The following is a 14,166-nucleotide window of genomic DNA, read 5'->3' as shown; positions in this document are numbered from 1 at the left end:
TACGTCCTCTTCAATGGTGGGGGCGCCAAAAGAACCAAAGGGTGTCAAAAAGAAAAAAGACATAGTGTAGTATTGCCAAAAGATGATGGGGAAGGTAAAGTAGATCTCTAAGGCAATGGCCCCAGTGTCAGCTGGTGCACGCGCGTCTGGCGGCGCGTGCACGTGTGAAAGTCGCGATCTGCGCTCTTTGGTTGAGCTGCAGGAGATCGTGGTGGGGGGCGCGGCCACGATGTCACGCGGCTGGTTCACCCTCATTGGCTGAACCGCCGCCGTGACGTGGGCAGCACACCGTTGCCACTAGGTAAGGACAAAAATCATGGAGCTACTGGGCCCGGCACCATAGAGGGACGGATCTTGCTCCCGCCGCGCATGCTGCAGTGCACGCAGCAGCTAGCACTGGGGCCGTAGCCGTATGCACTCACATGTCAGAAGAGGCACACAGAATCTTGGCCAGCTGAAAACCTAAACCCCACAGTATTATATATTTATATATTTAATTGTGCCAACTGGGGTGCTGGTGTGAAAGTGACCTCAAATTTACCACAGTAAACAAAGATGCCCCAATTCACATCCAATATGGCTAATTATTTCGTTTATTTCTATATGTTTTTTTCTTCTCAGAAGTATGGGTCATTTAGTTCAAAACATGTCAAACCTGCAGCCACAACTCCAGCACTAAAGGTTTGCTGTTTACTGCAATTGAGCATGTAACTCAGCACAGGAGAGGTCGCAGTAGGGATTTGGATCTAAGCAAAAGGGAGATGTACTGGATACATAGATTGAACACCCTTATACCCAATGGCCTAAATGCAGATTTTGAAATTACACCATTCCTCTAGCCATAGTCTTTTGCTTGAGATCCAAATATACTTTACAATACTATTAGTATATACATGTGTCATTTTAGAATGTCTTCTATAGATTTATTTTATCCCTCACCTTGTGTGTCTTTTTATGTTATACCATTAACTATATGTTTTGATGCTGCTATAAGACAATCCACTAATTAATGTTTTCTCTCATCTTCTCTCTCTCCCATGAATTGAGTTAACTAACTTTGATTGTATTATATATTATGTTTTATGGTAAAAATATCACTATATCTTAATCTGTTTAAGTACTATTCATTTTAGTGCGTCGTTTGTGTTTGACCACAGAGTTATGTACCCCTTAACGGGGAGAACCTGTGTCTAATTGACTAGCTTATTGATTTGTTTATTTTTTAATTAATTAATTAATTGCATGTACTATTTATATTGTGAGCCCACTGGGGGTGTGATTATGCTCCTGAGGAAGCTGTTGCATACAGCGAAACGCGTAGAGCCTCTTTGTAGCACAGCTGTACCACAGTCTGGTAGCTGCTCCACCATTGAAGGCACCAAGTTTGCATTGCGATCCTGCCGCCCACTTCCCTGTTTGCTCCAGCCGGAAGTCGTCAGTCCGGGACCGGACGTGACGTCAGACGCTCTCCATCCGCGATCCGACGAGGGGGCACTCTCGTGGAGGGACACTGAAGTGGCTGCAGATTTAACATCTCGATTGCTGACTTACCAAATGCCTCAAGTAAAACCTTATGTGTATTCGTTTTATGTACACAATGTGAGTACATTTCTTATGTGTTTATAAAGTATAAAACTTGTTACTTTTTGGTCCACACTATGGTCTCTCCCTGTTTTTTATGACATTCAATGCGAGTGGAAGCCTTCACGAATCATTTCCCATCCGAATTCCAGTTCTTGCTGTTTTAATAACTACTTGTTGTAAGTAGTCATTTTATTAGAGCCAAGACTCATCTACACTATTTTTGTGTTAACTTGCTGCACCATTTTTTTTCTGTGTGGTTTTTTTTGGGTGTTCCTGATACCATTGCTCCCTTCTTACCCTGGATTCTAAAAACCTGCAGCCGCGTCAAGTTAAACCCTGTCAGCAAGTCCCTGCACTACCGATGTTACAGTATACTGTGTCCTTTGTATTTCCTACAGGGCATAGAGAAAAGAGGAGACAAAACAATGAAATAATCAATAGCATCGCGTGTGTGACAAGCACAGTATGCAGTGCCTAGGGGAGGATATTTAGAAGCACCATATGTGTTGTGTAAGCTACAATGAAGTTAAAACTGGTTAAGATTACAGAAGTGCCCTAATAAATAGTGAAAATAAAATCTAACAAAAAGTAGGTGCAACACTTTAAAAAAAAAAATATATATATACTTCCCATGTTTATTGCTGCGGCAAAGGTTTTCTTCACCTGAGAGAATACATCTCTCAATGATTACTGTGATTACATGTGTACTTGGACACAGTATAAGGCCTGTAATATAGAGCGCGCTGGTGCTTGTGCGGCCGCGCGCACGGTGTTGCGCATGCACATGGCATGCGCGTTTCATTTATATGCTGTAAGTGGTGGCGTGCATGGCTAGGGGGTGCGGCTATGGATGTCACAGCGATAGCCGCGCTGTGATTGGCTTGGCAGCGTCACGCGGCGCGGCAACAGCGCAATAATATACATTTTCATGTATTTGCTGTGATCTGCCGCGCCACCGCTCACTGCGCGTGCACGGCTGAAGTATAGAACGCCAGGCCTGGACACAGTCAATTCTAATTGACGCACACACACGCACTATATTACACACCTAACATTGGTATTGTAGGAACCTGCTGAAAGAGTCGACCTTGATGTGGTTGCAGACATGACATGTTTTGGCCAGAAGATTGAACTACTGTTCACTTATTAGAAGAAAAAAACATAGAAATTAATTAAATCAGTTATCATATTGGGGCTTCTCTGCTTACTGTTGTATATTTGAAGCTACTTTCCCAGTAGAACTCGAATTGGCACAATTAAATATATAAATATATAATACTGTGGGGTCTGCATTTTGAGCTGGCTAAGATTCTGTGTGCTACATCTGACATGTGAATACATAAGAGATCTACTTTATCTTCCCCATCATCTTTTGGCATTAATACACTATATATTTTTCTTTTTTACTCCCTTTGTTTCTCTTTGTACCACGCCCCCTCCCCCATTTTGGAGAGGATGTAACCCCTTCACTGCCAGCGGAGCCAGCTACACATTGTACAGCAGACAGAGAAGTGGTTAAAATGATATCATATTGTCTATGTCTAATTGAAAACCTCCTTAAAATGGGTTTTCATATTCAATTTCTAATTCTCAGGGTAGACTACTGAATCTAAAAATGGGATGCTGTCTTTATTATAATGTGGTGTAAACTGGATCTTAAAATAGTTGTTGTTAATACATTTTGAGGAAACTCTAAAGCCTCTATGTCACCATTCCTTATAGAAATAATATCATCAATGTACCTGCACCATAGAATGGGTTGTTGTGCCAGATTAAATCCTCTTTCCCTATGCCCATACAAATATGAGTATAGCTCAGAACAAACCTGGTCCCCAATGCAGTGCCGCACAGCTGCATATAAAACTATTATCTTTAAACCAAAACTAATTGTGTGAGAGAATATGTTCTATGCTTTAAATGTATTTGCTCTTTTTTTATATTATACACTTTATAGTGTGCCTCTCACAGTATTACACCCCTGCATATGGGTAATACAGGTTAAAAAAATGGGATATGTCACAGGTGACCCATATATAACTTTCTTACCAGTATTTGATTTAGAACATTTTAAATGTGTAGTGTCCTTCACATGAGATGGTAAGATTGTGAAGTACTTCTGCTAAAAACAAATCAATATATTGAGAAAGGTTAGCGTAAATAGAGTTGATGCATGAGGTTATTGTCTACATGTGGGGGGGGGGGTGAAATAAATTTGTATGCATTTTGGGTAAAAGGTACATTATTGGTAATTTTGTATGAAAATGTTCATTCTTCCTCATTGATAATTTCACTGGATAGTGCCTTTCTGAGTAGAGTTTCCAATTCTCCCAAATAATGTTTGGTGGAATTATCCTTTAGAATAAAATATGAATTTGCATCACCCCAAATTCTTCCGGCTCAGGGTGAAGCTGGGTCGGTGCTGAACAAGCTGGGGGAAGAGCTGGCCTGGTGCTGAAGGAACCGGGGGCATAGCTGGTCCGGTGCTGAAGGAACCAGGGGCCAAGCTGGCCGGTGCTGAGGGAACCTGGGGCAGAGCTAGCCTGTTGCGAGAAAGAGCTGGAGGCATAGCATGCCGGAGAGAGAATGGCAGGGTGCTGCCCAGGAAGGGAAGAGGGGAGGAACTGGGGGGAAAGTGTCAGCCAGGGGGATTGGGGCAGGCAGCATGCTGAACCCAGTAAGCGTAATACAATAGTCGGTTAAAGCATTAACAATTCAGAGCTGAGCTGAAAGCATGAAAAGTGTGGGCTTGCATACTGATTTCATAGCTAGCAAATGTGACTGGGAATTGCTGATATTTAAAGCCAATGCTCAGCTGGTAATGAAGCAGCCTGCAGCAACAAGTCAGACCGAAATCCTGGGGTGGAGTGCTAGTCCCACATAGGACAATCACAGGCGTTATGCCTTCAAAATGCCTGAATTATTTAGTTTCTTAATACTCTTTTTCCTGTTCTTTCTCCCTCTTCTAGTTCCCCTCTCATATCCGTTCTCTTTCTTCTGAGAGGGGATGGGAGCATGCTATCTCCCTCAGCGGGAAATACCTATACGGGTTCCTCCAGGGGTTATGGGAATATACTATATATCAGATTCCAGAATGCCCAATTTACAATGGTACCCCAGAAACATGTACCTCCAAATGAATTTGCTAGGTGCTCATCCAAAATAGCTGCTGGACAGTGTAGATACTTGGAAAGAAGGATGTACAGTCTTGTTGGATGGATCTTGTTGGAAAGAAGGGTGTAGCATGGCACACCACTCTTGAAAATGTTAAAGTATATTCTTTATGTTAGCATCAAAGTTTCAGTGTAAAATTACACCTTCATCAGGACTAGGTGGGAATATACTGAAACAGTTTTTATACATATGACATTATTTAATTTGATCTACTCTTATTCCGTTACTAAATAGTAAAACCAAAATTCTGTTTTTATATACATACGTACCTATTTCCCTCTTCCACTGCCACACCTACACCAAAACTCTCCCTCACTGTAAACAATATCACAATCTCATCAACGCCCACCGCCTTGGGGCCAACTTTAACTCTGCACTCCCCTTCATTCCTCTTAAAGTATTTACTCCCTCACCAAGGCCTCGCTTATAGCAAACTAGTACCCCAAGTCCGTCGCGGGTACCCATAGTGGGCGCGACCACGATGGCGCTGCGTAGCGACGTGGAGACCAAAAGCACAGAAGACAAATGATGTTGTGATACACATTGACGGCCGCATCACGTGATTGGCGACAATCCAATCACATCTCCATCTTGCCTTTTGTGCCTTCCCCCTTGCTGACGTCACCGCCCTTTACCACCAGCGAAATCGCAATACTCAAGCGCAACTTTCGCTATAGTGATGTCACACGGTCGCGACCAACCAACACAGTGCTCACTATAAGTGCAGCCTAAGCCTTGCCATATCCACCTCCGAAATATCATGAGAATGCGCCCTTTTCTCACTCATGACGCAGCTTAGATCCTAATGCACTCCCTCATCTTGTCCCACCTTGACAACTGCAACCTTCTCCTAGCTGGCATTCACCCAGACTCATCTACCTCACTTCCGCTCCCCCTCTGCTGCGCCACTAGGCAAATCCCTACATTGGCTTCCCATATCCTTTAGAGTCAAATGTAACACTCTAGTTCTGACTTACAAAGCTCTCAACAATGCTGCCCCCCTTACATCTCAGCCCTCTTGCTCAAATATATCCCTAAATGCCAAGGCTGGCGCAAGGGTTTCATGTGCCCTAGGCGAAACTTAAAATTTCGCCTAAAAAAATAATAAGATAATTAAAATAATAAGATATTTTAAATAATAAAATAAACAGTGGCGTAGCTTTCGGGGGGTGCAGGGGTGCGTGACGCAAAATATCGGACAAAAAAAGAACAATTATTTAAAAAAAGATAAATAAATAAAAAATAATAAGAGGTAAAAAGACTTATTATTATTAATGTGCCCCTAGGAACTTTGCACCCTAGGTCACCTATTGGACGGTCGGCCCTGCTAAATGCCTTTACCCCTCTCCTCCCACCTTGTTACCTCCTCTCACTCTCGCCTACAAGACTTCTCCCGTGCTGCCCCCGCTCTCTGGAATTCCCTACCACGCACCATCAGACTCTCCCCCAGCATTGCGACATGTAACAACTCCCTGAAAACTCACCTTTTCAAGGGAGTCTACCTGGTAGACCCCGACCCATCCCTAACCCTATCAAGACCAGCTCTGCGGCTGGATCAAACTCCACGCTAACACTTCCTAATATGCACCCCCCCCCCCCAATGGGATCAGCTGTGAGGCAGAACCATACCCCACCCTGAGGCACACTCCATCCCACAATGAGCAGCCACTCTACCTTTAGTTTCAACATTGCCCCTTATCCCCTCTAGAGTGTAAGCTCTCGGGACAAGGCCCTCATTAGCTTCTGTATCTGTTTCCGCTTGTTTGTCCTCATATTGATATGTCATTCTCTTTATGTAATATACATCCCTCCGTACCCCCCATTGTACCGCGCGGCGGAATATGTTGGCGCCTAACAAATAAACCATAATAAAATACATACAAACGTGACCCAAAATGTGTGAAAGAATGAAATGCATATTTTCTTCGTGGCTTTTAGTGATACTGCATATAAACATTGATTTATCTGCCACAATAAGGAAAGCGGTATTTTCGTGAGATTCTTTGATGGAAATCGATTAAATTAAGGTCGGTATATTTTTAGTGCAGGACAAACTGTTCTAGGCTAAGCATTTTCTCAGCCCTCCCAAGTCAGCAGTACAATGAGACACATACAGTATGAGCTTGTAGCTCTCATACTCCAAGGCGGCTTGCTATAAAAGAAAAGGGCCGTCTACTTAGAGGCTGCTACGTTTGTACCTTTATTTCTATAGCGATGCCCATGCTTTTTGGGTACAAGTAATAATACAGTACAGTGGAGTATTGAGGAGTGCATGTAAGTGCATTGATTTATAGATCAAGAGGTGAGCAGGAAAATAGCAGCAGATCATAACTGCAATATTAGAAGGGTTGGCAGAGGTGGGCGTATAAGGCTGCAGTCCCAGTGCGTTCTATAGCGCACGCCTCGGCGAGCGCTGTGCGCACAAGCACCACCCCCCAATCTATCCGGGCCCAGAAACATGCGTCGGTGCGCATTTACCAGCCACGCCGTACTGCAACTTTTCACACATACAATTTGTTTGTATGTGGAACTTGCGACAGAGGCGTGGCCACGCCCCCGCCGGCGGTTCAGCCAATGAGGGCGAACCAGCCGCATGAGGTCATGGCCACGCCGCCGCAAAACCCCCACCACACCCCCTCCCGTCGCAAACTCGCCCTCTCTCCCAGGACTGCGATCTGCGGTAATTTGCTGAGCACGCCCTGAGGGCGCGCGTGCTACAGAACGCACTGGGACCGCAGCCTGAGAAGCTCTGTCTTGGGCATGGATGTTTTAGGAGAATGTTGGTGCTTGCAGTATGTAACGTATTCAGGATATTTTACACTGTTTGTGTTTTGAAATGTAAAATATTTTAACTGGTTGGTCACAAACTAGCTTTTCTGGTCTGACGCACAAAATATGTTTTTACTCTACCTTGATTCATCTGTCTGGCAGGTATCTTATGGAGTGTTGACGTATTGAGCCACCTGTGCTGAAGCAGAGACGTATTGAGCCACCTGTGCTGAAGCAGGGGCAGATTGAGCCACCTGTGCTGAAACTGGGATAACCTGAAAACCTGACCTGTTGGGGGGGGAGGGGGGAGGGGGGGAGGGGTTCAGGTCTGGAGTTGAGCACCCCTGCTCTAACGGAAAGAAAATCGGAGGATGTTGTAAAGACAAAAGTTGCATCACTGTTAAAGGGAAAGACAAAGAGGAACTACAAATGACATTTAGGGAAATCCGATATGATTACACTGTGATTGTAAATGTCAAGTGTAATAATAACGACTAACTTTCAGTTTCTAACCAGTTCTGCATGTATTTTGATGAGTATGACTAGCGCCCCTGATACATTAATGGGGGGTTTCCTGCGCCTTGGTTCATATAAATAGGGCTTCATTATGCCAAACAAAGATTGAGAAACATCTTATTGAAGCAGTCGTCTTCAAAAATTAAACGCTGGTTCAAACATTAAAAATAGGCTTAGCACAGCACAACTTCAAAAGGCCTAATACTACAGTAGGAAGGGGAAGTTTCAGACCGGTGACAAAAAAGGTTTTGTTATAGGATGGTGCTGTGTTTTTAGGACATCAGTGATGTCAAAGCCAATATATGGTGCTACACGTGCGTTTGTTTATGTATTTGTATACACACATACAGCCCACGTGTGGTTATATTTGCCTCTCATTGGGGGGGGGGAGGGAGAGATTCACTAGGCTTCAATATAGGGTGTCTTCCCCGATTCAGACCTGCCTAAGACATGCAGATGAGCATACAGTTGTATTTGCATATATATATATATATATATATATATATATATATATATATCTCAAATGTAAATATACTGTATGCTCATTTGCATGTCTTAGGCAGGTCTGCAACCCCACCTTTCACCATTATCACCCAGCACACAGCACTTCCACTACAGCAAGGGATTCTGGGAAATGACATGCAAATGAGCACACAGTGCCACTTTTTGCTTCAAAACCCATTTTATACATGGTTCCCTATAGGCTTAAGCTTGCTGCATGGTCACAGCTTTGAGCACAGCCAGGGTTAAGATGCATAGCCAGAAAACCCACAGACAGCTTTTTTTTTTTTTTTTTTATTCCTCCCGAGAGAGTTGCACCCTCTCGCTCATTGGATCCCAGTCCACTTCAGTGGATAGGGAGCTTGCCCTTGGACTGTCCAACCGAAGTCAAACCCGTCCTCAGTGCACAGTTTCCCTGAAGGTTTCAGCCCGAAAGCCTAGGTCTCCAGGGACATTGATGCCTTCCTCAATGGATTCAGGACATCCGTCTCTTCCTCCCTCTGGCCCGAGGCCCGCAAGGGAGTTCGCATCATGTCCCCTCTTTCGAGGGTTGTGCGGGTGCACCCCAGCCCCGAAGGGCTGGTTGTTCGAATGCCATCCCCCCTTAGCCTGAAGGCTCAGGGGTTCTGTGTTCCGGGGCCTGGACACCACCTCTCAACGAGCTAGAGGGCCAAATGCTTGCCACAGACCTTTCCTACTGAAGCCCCAGATAGGATGGTACTGCATTTGGTCATAGCTGTGCAGGTCGAGAGGAGCACTCATATCGCCTTGATCTTAGCCAAAAGGCCGAGAAGCGATCGACCTTAATGGGTCTCATCAGTGTGGGGTTGTTTAACTGGCTATGCAATGAAGCGAACGGATGGGGTTTACCATACTGAGTTAAGTTATGGTGAGTAAAAAAAGTGACAAAAACCCTCCACAGCAAAGCATATAGCAAATGTAAATATACTGTATGCTCATTTGCACGTCTTAGGCAGGTCTGCAACCCCACCTTTCACCATTATCACCCAGCACACAGCACTTCCACTGCAGCAAGGGATTCTGGGAAATGACATGCAAATGAGCACACAGTGCCACTTGCATGTCATTTCCCAGAATCCCTTGCTGCAGTGGAAGTGCTGTGTGCTGGGTGATAATGGTGAAAGGTGGGGTTGCAGACCTGCCTAAGACATGCAAATGAGCATACAGTATATTTACATTTGCTATATACTTTGCTGTGGAGGTTTTTTGTCACTTTTTTTACTCACCATAACTTAACTCAGTATATATACACTACCGACACACTTTATTAAAGTGTGGCCGGTACCGCAAGCCGGGAGATTTCCCGGCTTGCTAGTGGCTGCCCCTCGGCGTGCCGCGCGTCATAGACGCGCGGTCACGCGTCTTCGGGAGCGTGCGCCCCCTGCACGCGCGTCCAGGGGCTCCCCGAGGGAGCCCTGGTGTCTCGCGGGACAGCGGCAGGGGGTTCCGGCGGACCCGGCAGCGGTAGGGAGAGCGCCCCGATCGGAGGGCGCTCTTCCGCTGCTTCGGCGCGCGCCCGTCACTCTCGGGCGCGCGCCAGGCTACTGCTGCGGCCAAGAACGGGCAAATGCTCGAATAAACTTGGCCGCAGCAGTATATATATATATCAGTTGTATTTTTCAGATATGGGAGAATCCAAAGACTATCTGCAGGTAGTGGGAGGGGCCTTTTATGGCCTACCTGCAAGAATTTAATTTCCTGTCCTACTCGGCTGAGGATAGAGTTAACCCTACGGTGCCCACTGCCATGGTTCCAGGAAAAGAAAATTACGGTAAGTTGGTTACATTTTCTCCTATCTTTGCAGAGCGTGTTTGATACAAAATAGCAACTCACAGCACTATTATGTATTGGGTCTTCTGGATTCCTTGTAGGCCTAAGCCAGTGTTTTTCAACCAGGGTTCCTAGGAACACTTGGGTTCCCCGGGCATCCCTAAAGGGTTCCATGTAATTTTCAGATAATTTGAAAATTGTACCAAATACAGAAGAATTTACAATACATCTGATCTCAGACGCGCTATTAGAGAGGTTGGAGTTCCTTACAATGCATCGGATCTTAGCCACACTTTTAGAGAGGGTTGTGGTTCTTTACAGTGCATCTGATTTCAGACATGCTAATAGAGAGGGTTGGGCTTCCTTACAATGCATCAGATCTCAGACACGCTGTTAGAGATGGTTGGGGGTTCCTCAGAATTTTACATAGGGTTCCTTAAGCAAAAAAAAGTTGGAAACCACTGGCCTAAGTGTTTACTCATTTTGCAAATGCCTAGAATCATCACTGACCACACACATGTAAAACATATATTACAAGTTGAAGTAATCTGCCGGGTGTTTTTAAAGTGTCTCTTCGTTAGTACATGTTTTCAGAAGCATTACTCTGGGCTGGAGTTTCCAGTTGTACCAGTGGAACAGAAATCTAATAAAAGTATGTTATTGAAATTGTTTATTGAGGTGTGTTCTGCCTCTGCCGATGTTTGCCTGCAGGTTGCCACACGTATAGAAGCATTTTGTCAGCCACGCACAGCTGATTACATGCATACTGATGGATCAGAAAACGCATATATTCTTTAGGGATATTTGTGATTATAAAAATAAAGTATATAAATGGGAACTGGTCTTTTACCATAACGATGACATCTAGGACTGGTTTAACACAAGACGGATTCGTTCGTTACCTGATTTTGTTACCACAGATGGTGGTAATGGGACATATCCGGATTATACTTCGTATGTAAAATAAGTTTTTGTCACTCGAAAAGTTATAAGAACTTAGATTGTAAGCCACGTAGCAGGTCCTCGCTTTGCCTTAAGTTGTCATTTACCCATTGTGCTTATCCCAATTGTAATCTTTTTTTACCTTGATTTGTTGTTATTGTAAAGCTCTGGGCACACTGTTGGCCCAATATAAATAAAATTATACATACATAAAAATGCAGGGCCGCCAACAGATTTCTGGGGGCACAGGACTACAGTTTTGACAGGGTCCCCCTTTGTCAGCGGCTTCGCGGGCCCTCGCCTCTCCCCCTTTTACACCTCCTTGCTCTCCCCCTCCTCTATTCCCCTTCCCCTCTCCCCATATATTTCTCCTCCCCCTTCTGTCTCTCACTTACCCCCTATACGCCCACCACCCCTCTCTCTCTTATTCACACCCTCTCTCTCCTCTCACCCTCTCCTATAACTCAATTACCCCCCTCTCACCCAATACCGCACCCAATACAAGCAACAATACCCCCCTCCCCCAAAATACGAACAACAATACCCCCCAAAATGCAAACAACACACTTACCTTGGGGTCTAAGGCTTCTGGTGCCCCGTCTTTCCCCAGCTGCAGGCCTGTCTCTCCCTCCGGTGTCTGCCTGGGAGTCAGGCCCAGTTTCCGGCATGCACCGGCGTGGGAAAGAGGCCAGCAGCAGGGGAGATCTGGGGACCAGCAGCAATCAGAGGCTCAGCAGCCAGAAGCAGACGTTGACCAATGGCTGGGCCCAACTTCCATCGCTGGCCTGGACGGGCTCCCCACCCGCCCCCCGCAGCCATCGGGCTCTACCCCCCCCTTTCGGCGGCCTTGGAAAAATGATACAAGATAAAATAAATTCCCCTCAAGCCCAGGACAAAATCAGGGAGGCTGACAAGAAGGAACAAATTCAATGGGTCAGGTAAAATGATGCTCTCTTTCTTCTTAAATTGAACATTCGTGTTTTTTTGCCATGTACACCTCCAATTATTATTGTTGAAAGGCCCAGTTCGTTTCTAAAATAGCCTCCAGCAGTTAGTGTTCTTTATTGCTTTGTACCTCATGTATGGGCAGGTTAAGAAGACAAAGTCTGAGAGTGATCACAACTAACAGGTGATTACTGAGACTTGTTATAAGCAGAGACCACTAACTCAGGGGTAGCCAACTCAAGTCCCCCCATCCCCCCAAACAGCTCAGGTTTTCAGGATATCCCTGTTTCAGTACAGGTGGCTCCATAGGTCATTGACTGAGCCACCTGTGCTGAAGCAGGGATATCCTTAAAACCTGACCTGACCTGGAGATGGCCACCACTGCGCTCGATCACGCAGTCATGGCGACTGAGGATGTGTGTTTCTCTAATAGGTGGGTTTCAAAATGTCAAGTATTTTTCCTGGTATTTCATTTTTTAGTTGATATTAGAAAATCAAAGACACCCAAAAGGCAACCTGAAAGAAGCAACCGGGAGGGTCGGGTTTGTGTCACCGTTGTTAAACTTTGGCTATTACAGTGCATTATCTCCATTAGATTCAACCCGTAGCAGTGAAATAAGTTGCTTCTCATCTTTTATTTTCAAATGTATGTAAAGCCATGCACTGATATTTCCTGCTCGCAGTGCTGCGCATTAGTTATCACGCGGACACTGTTGCAGTTAAGACGCTTGTTGTAATATCATCCGAAAACGCTCTGCGATGGGAATGAGTTTATAATGTGCATTAAGAATTGCTCTAATGCCATCAACACTTTTTGGTTATAATTCACTGATAATAGTTTGCAGTATGGGCCATATAACTTATTGGGGACAGTATAGGACTGCAATGTATTGTGGTGGGAAGAAGGACTGACCTAGGGGTATGTTAGTGGTACTGGTATCTTTGTATTGGAGGACCATGGTCTAAGACCCAGTGCCAGCTGCTTGTGACCATGAGCAAGTCAAAAGTGCTCTTCAGGCAAGTATCACGTATGTATTCTTTGTATGTATAATGGTGCATACTCTGTCAGTGTCCTATAACACGAACATTGTGCTATTGCTGCCAGAGCAAAGGGGATAACTCTGAAGAAAACAATGACTTCTTACATTTCTTAACTTTGTTGGGTATCCCAGCTCTGTTATTTTTCTTCTGGTTGCAGCCCTTTAAATGAGGTTAGAATAAAAAGCAGAGTGAACAGTGAAAGTTCTCCAGAGGACACAACAAGTAAGACCAAGAATTAGGCAATGGAATTTATTGGTGGAATGTGTTACTGATGCTTTAATTAACCACATCATTACAAGTACTTACCATATTTTGCTTAATGGTTCCCTGTCACTGTCTGTGTTCACTTCGTTTCCATATTAAAATTACTAATCCACATCTTTTCTCCACTCCCAAAACTATGGGTAGAACTCGCTTGTGATTCAAGAACGAGTCCGGTGTACGTTGCTGCTCCAGTTAATGTTTTCTGTGCAAAGATAATATTCATGAGACCAGGGTTGGTCTGTTCATAAGGTATTGAAAAAGCATTACTCGATAAAGACAATGGGGCCTGTGGACTAGCACCGGGGGGAAAATCGCTGGGCTGTTTTAAATCGGCAGTTTTGACAGCGTTGCTATCACGGTAAGAAGAAAGACCAGAATACCTGTGATAGCAACATTTGCAAACCTGGCGAGTAGCCCCCGACGTGATGGTCGCCCCTCTGAAAAGGGCTCACCCGGTGAGAGACGCCTCTCCCTGCGCAAATCTCGCCAGAGATCAAATTGTTTACATCTAAAATGTAATACAAGTGTATTGTAGCAGGGGGTCTCCGGTGATTCCCACGGTCACGTGACGTGAGACATTTAAATGCATTGAAGATACCGGCACCCCATAACGGGGCCTGTATCTCGGGAAGCATGGGGTCC

This window comes from Ascaphus truei, chromosome 12 (assembly GCF_040206685.1).
Source record: "Ascaphus truei isolate aAscTru1 chromosome 12, aAscTru1.hap1, whole genome shotgun sequence".
Lineage (NCBI taxonomy): Eukaryota > Metazoa > Chordata > Amphibia > Anura > Ascaphidae > Ascaphus > Ascaphus truei.
Note: the sequence above shows the minus strand (reverse complement) of the source record.